At 40.0% G+C, this 16,002-nt stretch overlaps 1 protein-coding gene across 3 annotated transcripts in view; it reads right to left on the reverse strand.

The window, feature by feature from the left end:
* MAP3K15 (mitogen-activated protein kinase kinase kinase 15) overlaps nucleotides 1-16,002 on the reverse strand; it is a 97,558-nt gene that overhangs the window by 67,929 nt on the left and 13,627 nt on the right. The window lies entirely within an intron of this gene.

Raw genomic sequence — 16,002 nt, forward strand, 5'->3', positions numbered from 1 at the left:
TTCTTACATGGGATTGAAAATAAATCCTGAAATTACACATATAGTTGAACAGACAAAATAAATATATTCCAGTAAGGGTCATTTTCTCATGGCACAAGTAAATTTTACCGTGCATATAAAAGATAAGAACCTACTCAGGAAATTATTGCAGTGTTACAGTTAGTGGGAGGTAGAATTCAAGAATTCTGCTTGATGTTTTGAAATTGCTGCATCGGGAATACCTCGGGTGAAGAAGCAGTTCTGCATTTGCTCTCTGAACTAGGTCTGACAGCCTGAACGTGCAATAGAACAGCAGGCTTCAAACCTTCAGGTGGAACCTCTAAAAGCAATAATGTAACAGAAAATCAGAGAAAACTGTTAGACCAAGTTTGTCTTAAGAGACTGAGATTTGGCGAACAGGAAATTCCTAAACAGTAGAAAAAGAAATGACTGTGAAAGCTGACTTTTACAAGCTACAGGCAAGATGTTCAAGATGGACCGGTGCAGGAATGAGGGGATTCAACCAGAAGTAGCCAGAGCAAGACTTCCACTGCTTGAGTGGTATTCCAGTCAGAAACAGATGTAACAAAATTAATACCAGTGGAAGATGACCCATATAGAGAGCTAAAGAGAAATACACTATATTGTGCAGAACATCTGAGATACAGGCAAAAGATTCTGAGTTCACCATTTGGTCCTCATAGAAGCTTAAAGGCCAATACAGAGAGAAAAGGTAACTGGAGGACACTTAGACTGTTTTTTTTTTTCTTGATCCTTGTATCTTCTACAGTACCAAAGAAAATTTTGGTTTAAAGCTTTTTAAAGGTCTGTATCTATATGTCTGTCTGCTTTCACTGCTATGGGACAGATGGACGAACTTCAATCCAAAGTATTCATAAGACTAGAGCCTTGGCATTGAAACCACAGGGAAGTCTGAGGTTTAAAACAGATTCCAGAGACTCAGTGCAGCTGGGCAGTAAATCCTACGTCTCTGAAAGGGTAACAGACAGCGTCTGTACCTACAGGGAATGACAGAGAAGGGTGATCTGCTAGTAAACAAGAAATCTAAAAGCAGGTCTGATGTATAAGATCCAAACACAGCAGCCAGTTTACCTGGGCTTCACCAAAGTTACACATCACAAGAATCAATACCCCATACTTAGTATGTAAGTTCTTGGAACAGCCTGCAATGAATGAACTCCTGTACGATTCCATCAGGCTATGCTAACACACCACACTGGGGTCAACCAGTCCCTCTGGTTACCAACAGAATCCCTGTTAAAGCACAACAAATGTTCTGAGTCCAAAGACAATGACCTGCCTTAAGAACAAAACATCACCATTCTAGAGCAAAACACCCCACTGAAAAACCAAAACCCCCAACACAAAATGGCAACAGGAGAAAATCCCCTTATTCCTATGGAATCTCAAATTCTGCACCATCTGCTGATGGTCTTTCCAGTTCCTGTTTAGCCAGTTTTCTATAGCATGGACAAACTTCTTAGTACACTGCACACGGTAGAGTCACACAAAATGAGTGGGCTTGAAGCAGTAAACCCCAGCTCCATACACACATCCAAATCTAGATTACCTCAATATCATGAATTCACTTTTGAAAACATAAATTATCATTAAAACAAAAGCTAGGACAAACTAACAAGAAGACCTAGAATCAAATACCATTTAGGAAAAAAAAATTAAGTCTAAGAGCATGGACTTTTTTCAGTGCTTGCATAAACTGTTTTTTGTGGAACTAGAGTGCTGTGAAATCAAAATCGCTATCCTGGTAAGATAATTTAGACAATGCATTCATGTAGCGCACAGATACTGCATTTTACAACACAATGTGAGCAATGATCTGTAACAGAGTTTGTTGAAACAAGGCTACACACAGTTCATTGCCACATGTAGTAGTCCACAGCCGAAATTTGTCTGCTATTGACTGCTGCTAGGTAACAATGTAAGTAGCATTGGAGACACATTAAAACGACATAAGAACATAAGTAAACATCTGCATTAAAAACGGTAATTATTCATCACATATTCATTCACACTGATAAAAGAGGATTTACGAGAACAGGTTTTTTTGTTTATTCACACCTCTAGAACACAGTCGTAAGTAAGGTAAAATAAAATAAAAATAAAACAAACTGAAGACTAGCAGAGGAGATGAAAACGGTATCACAAAAACATGCATGCAAGTGAAAAGAAGTCCCAGGAAGATAATTGAACGCTTCAATTCTAGTCATGGGAATCAAGGGATGACACAGAAGCAAATGAGAGTGGAGAGAAGCAGAGTGTCAGAAGTGCTAGTGGCTGTGGACTAGAGCAGTGATCAGAAGCTGCATTCCCAGGGAGCTCTTCAAGCCCCCTTCCAGCAGGAACAGCAACAGGCTTGCAGCAGGGAGGAGAGAGACCTGCTTACAAACCAGCTTTACTACTGTGCTAATGAAATGTAGCTCAAGTCCAGTGGGCCCAGGAAATGAATGAAAATTAGGGTGGAGAACAGATGACCAACGATAAATGCATATTAAAGAAGCGGATCCCTAGGACATATTCAGTGCACGGGGTGCTGAGAGTATGGTGTTCAGTGTCACTGATCACTGGGTCTAAGCATGCTCCCCAATACTACTGTTTTCAGGGTTACATCTCTCTTGGTGTAGGCAGTTTTGTGAATTGTTCAATGAACAATGCTAATATGTGACACCACAAATATTTCTGTTTCAGCTGTCCTGTATTTTTCTTATGATTTATGCTAAGATCTTCTTGAAACACAGACACAGGGCCCTGCACTTCAACCACATATTTAGTATGGGTGATAAGAAAGAGATAAGAATTCCCTTAAACTTCCTGAGATACATAAAACCAAATACTACAACATTAGTATCTGCTTTGCAAAGCTTGATTTATGAACAGAAACATAAGTCAATCACACTTCGTCCTCAACTCCCATCCTCTGTATCAGGAAAGCCTGTTCAGCCAAACATACTTCTGGGCTTCTCCTTCCAAATTTAAGTTCAACCTACTCCATTACACACAAGTGTGATGCAAGAGCTAACGCCAACTTTGATTGAATCTTTTAATGAATGAGGAATTCTATGTAATAATGAAACATTTCACATAGGTATATAAATGGATATGGTTTCCTGTGTTCAGAAGGAAAGAGAGCAGGGGAAGGTACAGCCCCTCTGTAAAGACAGGCTTCCAAGTGAAGTACAAAGATCTTTACAAGGCATCCACTAGAGAGTGCAGAGGGGTGGGGATGTGCTTAATGTTGCACGTGGCAAATTTTGGATGATTCTGGAACAGAATATTTAAACTCCTTGCTTCGCCTCTGCAGCAGCAACTTACATTCAAAAGAACATACCCATAAAAACATGTCCTCCCTCATTTCTTAAGCATAAAAGATCTTTTCAACTTTTTGTTCTCTCACAGTTGCGCATTTTCATCCTGAAAATAGGTCTGTGTTGTCATGAACCCAAAAACTGATCTCACTTTATTAAGTATCTGATTGCAGTTGATTTGTCTAAGCTTTTGTTTCCATTGTAAAACAATTACACTGTGTGTATATTTTTTAGTGCATTAAAGTAATTCATCAACATTACTAGTACAATCATGATTAGGTCTCCTCATTGTTGCAGTGGATGGCACATAAGTAATTTCTTATACTACAGTTCACATATTTTAACACTAGCTTGTCTTAAGAGACCAGACAGGGTAGAGATAAATAACCATGACAACTGAAATTGAGATGAGAGATCACTACCTGTAGTAAAACAGGAGACTAAGAAACTAATAAATAATTCAACAGCAAAAACATTATGACACAGGTTAAAACCAGAGGACTTCTTTCTCTACCTGGAATGCACCTGAAAGCATCATATAGTTTAATGATCTAAGCAAATCATAAGTCTTCACGTAACTGTTGTATGATTTATGGCATTGCTAGCAACAATGCCTCCTGGCTAACAGAGGAGGTCACAGATGACTGGAGGATCACCAATGTAACACCCATCTACAGGAAGGGCTGGAAGGAGGATCCCGGGAACTAGAGGCCTGTCAGCCTGACCTCAGTGCCAGGCAAGATTAAGGAGCAGTTCATCCTGAGTGCGCTCACTGGGCATGTGAAAGACAACCAGGGCTTCAGGCCCAGCCAGCATGGGTTCATGGAAGGCAGGTCCTGCTTGACCAACCTGATTTCCTTCTATGACCAGGTGACCCACCTAGTGGATGAGGGAAAGGCTGTGGATGTTGTCTACCTGGACTTTCGTAAGGCCTTTGACACTGTGCCTCAGAGCATCCTCCTGCAGAAACTGGCTGCCCATGGTTTGGATGGGTGTACTCTTCACTGGATAAAGAACTGGCTGAATGGCCAAGCGCAGAGAGTGGTGGTGAATGGAGTTAAATCCAGCTAGCTGGTCATGAGTTGTGTTCCCCACAGCTCAGTTTTGGGGCCTGTCTTGTTTAATATCTTTATCAATTATCTGGATGAGGGGATTGAAAGCAACTTCAATAAGTTTGCAGATGACACCAAGCTGGGTGGAAGTCTCAATCTGCTTGAGGCTAGGAAGGCTCTGCAGAGGGATCTGGACAGGCTAGATCCAAGGGGCAAGGCCAACTGTATGAGGTTTAACAAGGCCAAGTGCCAGGTCCTGCACTTCAGTCACAACAACCCCATGCAACACTGCAGGCTTGGGATTGAGTGGCTGGAAAGTTGCCCAGCAGAAAAGGACCTTGGGGTGTTGGTTGACGGCTGGCTGAACATGAGCTGCTGGCTCATGTTCATAGCCTGAAATGTGCTGAAAATTAAATGGAATCTAGGAGGCCTAATGAAGAGAGCCAGAAAAAGTCTGTGCTGCTTTTGACTTCTAATCTAAGACTCACTTCCATCAGTCTTACCTGTACGGAGAGTAAGAATCTTAGTCCATTATTATCGATTCATTATTTTTCAGCATTTGGAACCTATCTATACATAACAGATTTAAAAAAAAACTTTAACATGACAACAGAAACCTTACTGGAGCAAAATGCAGAACTCTGCACCTTGCAACTAGCATGCTGGTAAATTATGAACCTTCAGGTTACTATTGCTTCGGATCATTGGCTATTTGCATCAGCGTCCTTGACACACAGTAAATAAACAAATGTATTATCCATTAAATCCAGTGGAGGAAGTTATCAAAGTTATTCTTCAGATAAACACTGCTTCTAAAGAAAAAGGGAAACAATTACTGTAAAATGTGAAGTATATTTGAAAACTAGGAACCCTTTGCAGCTTTCACTTAAGCTAAAACAAAAGGCACAATACTCTCAAACTTTAATATACCCTGTACTCCCAGAAACTGGGAAATGGAATAGCTCCAGTTAATAAAGCATAGTAGTAACAAGTAACAGAACTGTTAAGGTAGCTTTTCAGCACAGTTTGTTATATCCACAAATTCTCAGTACCTTCCAGTAGATCCTAAGCACAAGATAATTTTACTGTGAAACCATTGTCAACATCCATGATGCTATTATGGCCCTCACAATGCATCGAGTTTTATCAAAATCTCACTGCTCTAAAATCATGCTATTCTGTAACAATCTGCTTACTTTTCTTTAAAAAAAAGAAAAAAAATTTGTTCCAATCACAGTGACAGAGTAAATATAACCAGAAGTTGCCTTAGAAAAGTCTCTTGAGACGTAAACATGCAACTTTTTTCTAAATTTAGCAATCTCGGGTTGAAACCAAGAATATTTCAATTCAGCCTCTTCAAGTTTGCAATATTACGGCATGAACTTTGCTAACTTCACTGGTATACTATAGGGCCAGAATTTATCACAAAAATAAAAACCATCAAGGCAGTAATGATTTATCCTGCAATATATATTATAATCACATTAAATAGCATTTTAAAAACCATTTCATATCTTTCAGAGTAGGCTTAACTTCTTGTAGATTAAAACCAAGTGCTGCACTTCTGTATAAATACTTCTGTTAAAATTAACTTTAATAGTTTAGAAACTGTTTACAAAGCACCTTTAAGGAGGAAGATTGCTCTTATAAACTGCAATCAACTTTTGCACAAGATTTCAGTTGTGGCTGTAGTCTGACAAAAAGTTTCAGCCTACTTCCTACTTCAGAAAAGGAAATGCAAGCATACACATGGGAGGTCTGAAACTTTCTGATACAGTGAGGGCACTTCCTTTGGAAAGGGCAATTAGTTCACAGGCTGAAGGAATTGAGAACTCAAAGGACAGGAAATTTAAGAATGAAATTAGGTATGAATCTTCGTCTTAATTTGGGAAAAAAAACCATTTCTTTCTGTTCACGTATGGTAAGCACAGAAGAAAAAACAGTCAGATTTTTGAGTTTTATTAATGACTCCAATCACAAATTGGAGAAAGATGACATCTTTAATATTGACCAAATAATTTTTAACTCACTTTTTTAAAAGGATGATTACCTTGGGAAGACAACAGAGAAAATTAGAATTAGACATTGATTCTGGTGTATTATCCATCCACACCCACTCTGATTATAAAATGAAGCAAAATCTAAACTTTAAAATATCTCACTTTTGACAGCTCTAATGGATTTGTTAAGTGCTTTAGAAATTCTGAAAACCTGGGCATCAGATGGCAAAAATTCTGAAATATGCTCACCCATCATTTGCCTATTTGCACAGGCAAACAAAAGGACTGTTGTAAAGTGGCAAATTCAGGCCACTTTTTTTTTAAGGTTGTTTTATCAATAACAGGCAACACATCCAATTTGTGTTCTCAGAGAGGGGTTGCAATTTGCCTTTTACTCCTTTATGGATTCAACTTTACCTTCATCTCCCAGCGGTTTTATGTTACAAAATAACATATAGGTGAGAAAGGCACACCAAAACGTACCAGTTCTGCTCCCCACACCTACCAAAAATGGAAGGCAAGGAAAGAAGCCTCCCAGCTGGGCCCCTTACAAAAGCAAATATTATCAGAACAGCAAACAGAAAGTGGAATGCCAGACCCTTCGTTTGCATTTCTTCCTTGCTGTGTGTCAAACCTTGCTCTGGAAAGCAATTTCACATCCTTCCCTGTGTCATCCTCTGTGTGAATGTGAATACTGCGCGTGCTGAAGAAGTAATTTTAACTATTTATTAGCTGAGCAGAAGCAGCACTCTTGGATAAGGAAAGTCAGCTGTTAAATAACTTTCCTGAAAAGACCAGGCAAATTCAGCAGCTTGCTGTTGCTAGGAAACGGCAAAACTTCACTTTTCAGATGAGCCTTTCCACTATATGACAGCATTACTAACTGCAGCAATTAGGATGATTGCTTTGTTCCACTTAACACACAAACACACTAAAACTGGCAGTGCCCCACCTCCAGAGACAAATCTGGGAACAGCTGTGTTAAGCAAAGTGGTCCAACTGGCACTTCACAGGCCGGATCCAGCTGACCCACTGCCTTGTGTTGGGAAAGCAGACTCATCCACAAAGAGGAAGAGGAGGAAGGAAAGTTGACATCCAAGTTTGTTTCTAACCACGGCATTTGGGTGTAATTTCATCTAGTGCTGCAGGGCACCTAGAAAGTTTGGAGCACTCAAACTTAAGCCTCTCAGTTCCCAAGACAAAGAAATGAAACAGAGCAGTTTTTAAACTACCAGAATGGTTAGAATTTACCAAGCAAAGCCGTAGCCTAGATTACACTCTGAAAGTGGAGATAAGGAAGGTGGCACACTTGTTTTTCATGTATACATCACAAAAGTGCCTCACATAGCTTATATTCAAGCCACTGGCAGAAACCTTAGCAGCCTGAAATGCCACAGGAACAAGCGCTTTTTGGATAACCGTTCTGCAGGCGGTGAAACATGAAGCCCAAAGAAGCAGCCAGCAGAATAATCCAGTGTGGAAGACACAGAGGCACAGGCAGCTGGAGTGAAATCAGTAATGAATGCAACCAGCACTGCAACACGTGCATGGAGCCTGAAAGCATTTTAATGCAAGTAAGAAATAGCAAAATCATAATTATTTTAAATGTTTACTTTAGTTATAACCAGAAAGAAACTTCTTGTTCATGAGATCAATTCTCACCTGTAACCTTTTGCCCTTTCAATTTAAAATACTAGCTTTTGGTAACAACATTTGAAAATTTTAGTCTTAGGCTATCTTTGTAACATACGACATTCTAACATCCACTGGCAATTCTCATCCAGCAAAATCGACCCTCAGGATGTCACAAAAATCAGACAACCATCCAAAACAACAAGTACAGACAAGACTGAGAGACCAGTGCTGATCTCCGGCTTTCATAATTCTGTATGAGTACCCTTTTCATACAATGAACTCCACAGCAGGGTTACATTAAGACCCAAACATTACAGCCACCCATCATGTTCGCACTGCGGTGTTACTTTACAGTTGTACTCAGATACCGCATCTTTCATCTGTCCTCTGGTACATGGAATACATATCAAAAATAGAACTAGAACATATTTTACATGCTTGAGTGGCATTTATTGCAACTCAGAAGAAACTAGTATCCAAAACTATTAATTTTTCTAAACTATGACAAAGTATTTGTGCCATACTTATAATTGATACATATTCCTCAATATCAAAATAACCATCTGTTCCAAAAATTAAATCACGCAAGAGATGGCACTTCAATTGAAAGGAACAGAGCAAATTATAGCAAGTGAGCAACACTGCCAGTTCTAAAGGTTGACCTTTAACATGAGTTCTCATTTATTTTTATGTTTTGGGGTTTCCTTATTCATCAGATACATCCCCTGAAGCTTTCAATTCTTTCCCCTGCAATTGCATATTAGGAACTTTTTGGTTAAATGGAAGTAAAGATTCTGTCAAAAACCTTGGATACGAAAAGCAAAAGCTTTAAGAAACATTTTAGATGTTTCTTAAATATCACTAAATTCACAGTAAAACTAAATTTCAAAGAAGACAAGGCACTATATTAAAATAAGAACAAAGTTCTACTGATCCAGAAAAGCAAAAACTGTGTCAAGAGCATGCCTGCACTTATTGTTTCTTTAGCTGATCTTTCTAAAGAGACTCTCTCGGACTCTGCCAAAAGAGAGCACCCACAAGAAGTGGTGTGGGAGGAAAAGTAATGCAGTTAAAGTAATCAATAGGGCATCCAAACTTAGAATACATATTTAATGCTTTTACAGAAGTATGAAGGAGAAAAATATTGTATGATTAGAATAATGAAACATGTGAAACCTGTCATTCAGAAGAGAGCAGAAAACTTTACTATTTTTTGTACAGTTGGACGTTTAGGGAAAGAAGGCAACAAAGAACGAATCCTCAAAGAACTTTTCTTGCAATATTGAACTGCAGAAGTTAGGAAACATATAATTCACTGTAAACAGTATATGCCTAAACTTAGAAGTTGCTTAAGGTTTTCCGTGACAAAGCTGTGCTTTCAATCCTTTTTAACTTTGCCACTCTTTGCTTCAGGTTGGTTTTTTTCTTTATAAAAGATTTAATTAAAAACAATCCAGCCATTGCTGAGACTATTTCAGAGAACTTATTGTTCTTGCCAATGTTAAACATCCTCTTATGCCAAATTAAGAAGCCTTAGTGCTTCCAAGCACCGAAGCAGAAATTTGTCAGACAAGTCAGGCTGTCGAGAAGTACTCTTGTTAGCCTTATGAAACGCTGCTTGTTCCAAAGCGAAGATCTCAGCAGTGAGTTGGTCAGAGTCACAAGGGAGATGCTTGGCCTCAGATTAGCCAGTCCTCACTCACTACATTGTCAACACAAAGAGAGGAACAGCACATTTAGAGCACCATTCGTCTGGTCTGTCAGACATCTACCTTAGGAGGAGAAAAAGCGCAGCCCACAAGTGCCTGTTTCTCTCCACTAGCTACAAAGGGAGTCAAAGCCAACTGCAAGACACCCACATTGCAGGTGTTCAGTGCTATGAACCCCCTCCATAGAGCCTCACAGTTCTGTTTTGAAAAATTTCATTAACTGTTAAGGCATTTCAGTCAAGAATAATATAATCTCGGCAGATATTTCCCTGCAGACACTCCCACCAGCTAACCAACAAATTGGTGGCCAATGGAAAAGGACTACATCTCTTTCCCATCAGTACTAGACCCGCAGTCACTCTGCCTGTGAGAAAAAAAAGGAAGGATTGTCACAATTCAAACCCTCAGCTAACATCTCCAAAGGGGACTCTGAAACACCTAGCTCTTGCTTGAGTTTTCAAAAAGTGGGAGTTCATTTGTGAATCCCAGCTAATGATGTTGTTTGTTTTGGCACTCAAGAAATATGATTACACAACTGTGTGGATGAGTGTTCTTCAAGAGGTGTTTGTGTGTGTACTATCTCAGCCCAGAGTCTTTTCTGCTACTCATATAATCTGATTGTTCAGTTACATTGAAGCATTGACTATAACCTCCTGGCCAATGGATGAAGATCATACTCAAGTTAAACTCTCAGTAAAATTACCTTTAAGTCGAATATAAACATTACATTTCCCTGTAAGGCAATGACATTCATACTAAAGCTAGTAACAGACTTTACCTTTTTTTTTTCTCTTTTCGCACCATAGCTTGTGAAGTCCTGGGAACAACATAGCCTCAAGCCTGAGGAATCTCACTCAGTGGTGTGAGAGGTCACAGTAAAAAAGAAAAAAAATATCTGCACCAGAGTCACTGCAAACTCACCTAGTACACACTCTTCTGCACATCCACTCTTCCTTGAGGAAGGACTGCAAAAATTTACCCACGCTGGGACCACAATCAAAGTCACAAATCTTCAGTTATCAACAACAATCATATCAGATGGGTCCTGCCAAGGTCTGCACACTGCTAACAAATGAATTCTGAAAGTAGTGATGTGCACAGGAGATCAGTATTTATACCATTTCTTTGTGAAATTACAGCCTTCAAGTTCCTGGGTTAGAAACTGAGACAGAGATCTCATCACTTGGATCTCAGCCATTTGAGCAGTTTCACGGCTCAGGCAGATGAATGCTTATGCCTGCCTGCAACTCCTACCTCGTTCCCATGACCCATGGTCTCTGCTTCTCTCTCTTCCCATTCTATACTCCCTTTATCCCTCAACCTACATTTCACTTCATAATTTCAGCCTAACTTAGTGCTAGCACAGCAGCAGCTCTGTCACTGCAGCTTATCAGTCCCATGAGTGGTATCAGCTACCAGCTTCCCGCTAGTCTCCTGGAAAAGCACCTTAAGGAACTGTCAGACTTTACAACAATTGAAAGAAATAAAGGTTAAAAACTTAATTTCATGAAAACTCCCTTTTTACATATCATATAATGAAACACAGTTGCGTCTGTAACTGCAAAATCAGATTCTGTAAGTAGTAAAGACTCTAGGCTGAAACAGTACAAACACAAACACAAATAACAGTCATCCACACTGTTGTATCATCATATTTCTTGACTGCCAAAACAAAGTACTTAAATTTACAGTGGCTGCTATTTAAACCTGGTAAGCACGCACCCAACAGAAGTGAAAAAAAAAGAAAGGCAAATTGCAGCAATTTGCTATTGCAGGTTGACACCCATCATTTGACCATGTATAATGTAAAAACCAACCACTATTAATCACTGCAAGTTTCAGTAAAAACATGCCTTCCTTTACAAGGCCAATATATAGTGTGAAATACACTATACTCACTACGCAATTATTAAAATAAGCTGAAGAATCTTATCTGCAGCAGCGTCCGTTTGAAGCCCAGAAGACCAACTGTATCCTGGGCTGCATCAAAAGCAGTGTGGCCAGCAGGGCGAGGGAGGTGATTCTGCCCCTCTGCTCTGCTCTGGTGAGACCCCACCTGGAGTCCTGTGTCCCGCTCTGGAGCCCCCAGCACAAGAAGGACATGGACCTGTTGGAGTGGGTCCACAGGAGGGCCACGAAGATGATCTGAGGGATGGAACACCTTACCTGTGAGGAAAGGCTGAGAGTGTTGGGGCTGTTCAGCTTGGAGAAGAAGAGGTTCTGGGGACATCTTATTGCAGCCTTCCAGTATCTGAAGGAGCCTATAGTAAAGCTGCAGAGAGACTTTTTACAAGGGCATGTGGTGACAGGACAAGCAGTAATGGCTTTAAACTGAAGAGGGGTAGATTTATACCATATATATTAGGAAGAAATTCTTTACAATGAGGGTGGTGAGGCCCTGGAACAGGTTGCTCACAGAAGTTGTGGATGCCCCTTCCCCCCTGGAGGTGTTCAAGGCCAGGTTGGATGGGGTTTTGAGCAACCTGGTCTATTGGAAGGTGTCCCTGCCCATGGCAGGGGGGTTGGAACCAGCTGATCTTTAAGGTCCCTTCCAAGCCAAACCATTCTATGACGCTATAAATATTCTAAGAAACTTCTTTTAAACACCATAGCTCATATCACACAAGTGATTGTGGGGTATCCGGTGAACAAAGCAGTTCCATGCACCTCAGTGGCTGCAGAAGATGAGTAGGCGCACCATGACAGAGGCCGACAAGATTGCAGGAAGAGAAAGGGCTGTATCACAGCTTAGCAGCTGAATGCTTGCCTGAGAAACTGAATTCCACCCCTGCTTCTTTCTACCCCACAGCTGTTGCGTGATGCTAGCCTAGTCACACAAACTGAGATTTCACAGATGGACTTGGTGAGTACACAGTTATTAAGAATCTGATTTCCGGGGGCGGGGGAGTGGGGGGGGATTATCAAAATACCCCACTGGAACACAAAAAGTGGCTTTGAAAAACAGACCCTTCATTTTAAAGGTAGTTGTCCTGGGTTTGGCCAGGACAGGGTTAATTTTCACCGGACTCCAGGAAGGGGCACAGCCGGGCGGGCTGACCCCACCCCAACCTGGCCAGACAGAGCCGGGTATTCCATACCATGTGCCGTCATGCGGGGTTCCGAGGGGGGGGCGGCGCGGCGGGAACTCACTCGCGACTCGGGAGGGCTCAGCTGCGGTGCGGTCAGAGCGAGCGGGTCTGTTCTGCGGGTTTGCTTTGCGTATTCCCCTTTTCTGTATCGTTGTTGTTGCTGTTCCCTTTGTTCGCTGTTCTGTTAAACTGCCCTTATCCCGACCCACCAGTTTCTGCCTGTTTCTTTCCATTCTCCTCCGCACCCCGGCGGGGGGAGGGGTGGCCGCGTGGCGCTTTTGTTGCCGGCGGCAGCCAAAACCACAACAGCAGTTTATAACAAACCCAGTGCCTTTAGAGAGAAGAAAAATCCTAATATTTTACCTAAGCCACTCCATCCTGTCATTTAATTGTACCTCAGCCTGAGTTACAACTCAAATAATCTCTGACACAGCATATGTAGTCTTCCATCTGCAAAATAGCTAAGCATCTACAGAGCAATCCTACCTCAGAAAAAGACAGATATTTGCACTTGCCATGTACTCATTCAATCTTTATACCCAAATGAATACTCACAAAGCAGCAATCAAAACTTCTCAAAGAATATTTAAATAATCTACATTTGTTTCCCTTTTTGTTACTCAAGACACTAGGCAAATGGATTTCAGAAGTTACTCACTTCTCACTTTTTCCCAAATTCATTATCATTGATCGGAAAAGGCTTCCAAATCTACGTATTCAAGACACTACAAAAATATTTACCCATCAGAGATCATCTGAGGAAGCAACCTGTTCAATAATTTCCTCTGTTCATATATGCTTAGTATATTACAAATGTTGACACGGATGCTAGACTGCCATAATGAATAAATGTCTCACATCATACATGCTTTTCACTATGCCAGGTCACTAAGGATAACGTTATTTCCTAAAATTTCTCTGCAAGCCAACAAGCCTACTGATTCTCTGTCCTGCTTAACACCAGAGGAGAAAAGAAACAGTGGAGTAAATTATAAACAGGCACTTCACACTTGCCTGCCTCACTAGCAGCGTGCCAAGCATCACATGAGAATATTTCCACTGCAGTCTTTACTAGACCTGAGCTAGCCAGTTGAGAGAGCATACAGAAAAAACACTCCAACCCTGAACCTAATTTGAACCTTGTCTGAAGTCTGGGGGGAAAATGAGAGAGGTGAACTTTATCTAACTTTTCCTACACCTCTGCACTTTCTACACTGGTTCATAAAAGGCAATGAAAGGGAACGAAGCATCAAAAAAAAAAAAAAAAAAAAAAATAATTTATAGGATAATCTGGCCTAAGTAAAATAAAGCAGAGTACAAAATTCATCAAGAAACGCTGTCTCTTCCTGCTCGACTGCAGGCAAATCAATTTCTAGGCCAAGGAGGTTTAGATAAGCTCCAAACTTTTAGACATTTATCCAAACTAAACCACTTGAGAGTCACCCGTCATTTAATGTTGAATACCTTGGCTGGGGAGCAGAAAAAAATGCCAAATCTGCACATCTCCAACAGGTCACACACTGGCCACCAACATATATCAAAAATATTTGAAAAAATAAAATTATGCTGAGCTTTATCTTCTGCCCAAAGAAATACAAGAGATGAGAAAATTAATCAAAACAAAAGGCACTATAATGGAAACAGAAAAGATTTCAGTACACCAAAGTTCATAAGTTTGGGCTAAGCCAAGACCTTTATTCTTTTCTTTAAGATCTAAAAATATAGTATATGAACATAAATGAGACTTTCCTACTCTGAATCTTTATTTTTTCCCCAAATATTTGTTTGAAGACAAACATCAAGAGACATCTCCATCAATAGCACTGAGAACTTATACGTACCAAAGTGAGGTATCCCGCCTCATAACTAGATAACAGATTTCCTCTTTATGTTGATAGACTCCCAGACTGTCATTTAGGACCCACAAAAGAGCACAATAAATTATGCACAGAGAAATTATTAACTGAGGAAAGGCAGTATTATTGAAGTGCAAATGAAAATAAAGTTTACATAAAGCCACAGCACCCTCCATGAGCCAAGACATGCACTCACATATAGATGCAGAGTTCTTGATTTAACATTCTGGACGCTGGACAGATGTGGATTCAATCTGCCATTTTTAACTTTCCTGTAAACAGTATCAGCTTTATGTGCCAGCCTAAAAGACTGCATGCACTACTGAAAAAATCCTTATGTGCCACTGAACACTGTAATTTCAAAAATCGGCAACATCATTAAAAAATGAGGAAAATCTATTTCAAGGTACTCAGTAGTGACCAATAAAATTTAGAATTTCAGTAGAAGCTGTCCTTTCCAAAGCAAGTCACAACCATTATCTATTTAATCTTTAACTATCCTACAAATACAATACACGTTATTACTTCCAGCAGGTAGACAGGGAACATTAAGCATGGACACAGCTTGTCTGTTACCACAGTGGATACATTCTAGATTTCCCTACCTTAACTAAGATTATAACCAAAAGTAAGATAACCAAAGCGAATCACCACAGGATCTCTACAGAGTCGGAGGAATATTAGTACTTCCAAATTATGATTCATCAGATAAAATGAATCACATGAAATCGTGATTTTACAACAAGCCTCTAAACCTGGTCTCCAGAACTTATTAAATGTAGTGTAGGATGGTTCACAACAAAATATACATACATGTAAAGAAGTCATAACATGAATCACAGCATGGATGCTAACAATATCTCAGTTTAAGTATTTGATGGTGTATTTTTTCTCTTTTTAATAAATCCCAAGATAGATTACCTTTTTCCTTTTAAATTTAAGTCTACAAGTATTGTTCTGAGGCTGATTTATTGCAACTTTCTAGTTATCATACAGCTGAAGTTTTTACACTGTTGTTCAAGTCAGCAGTTTGTGAGTACTTTCACTGTCCAAAGTCCCAAACAAACTTAATGAAATCATGAAATCGCTGGCACTTCTTGATGGAGCATCCTTTTCTTCTAATTTTGGGGAAAGACTATAGGCAGATTTGGGGATGACCAGCAAAGAGGAATAAAACAAAAACTCTAAAAAAAAAAAAAAAAAAAAAAGGTTGCAGAAGCAGTGTGCAAGCTTTTCTACTAAGTAAATTTTCCCTTTTGAAGGTTTCTGAATTCTGTGTATTGCACATTCTGTGGAGAGGATGGGTGCTATGCCACAACATTAAGACAGACTGTCTTA

This window comes from Opisthocomus hoazin, chromosome 1, assembly GCF_030867145.1.
Source record: "Opisthocomus hoazin isolate bOpiHoa1 chromosome 1, bOpiHoa1.hap1, whole genome shotgun sequence".
Taxonomy (NCBI): domain Eukaryota; kingdom Metazoa; phylum Chordata; class Aves; order Opisthocomiformes; family Opisthocomidae; genus Opisthocomus; species Opisthocomus hoazin.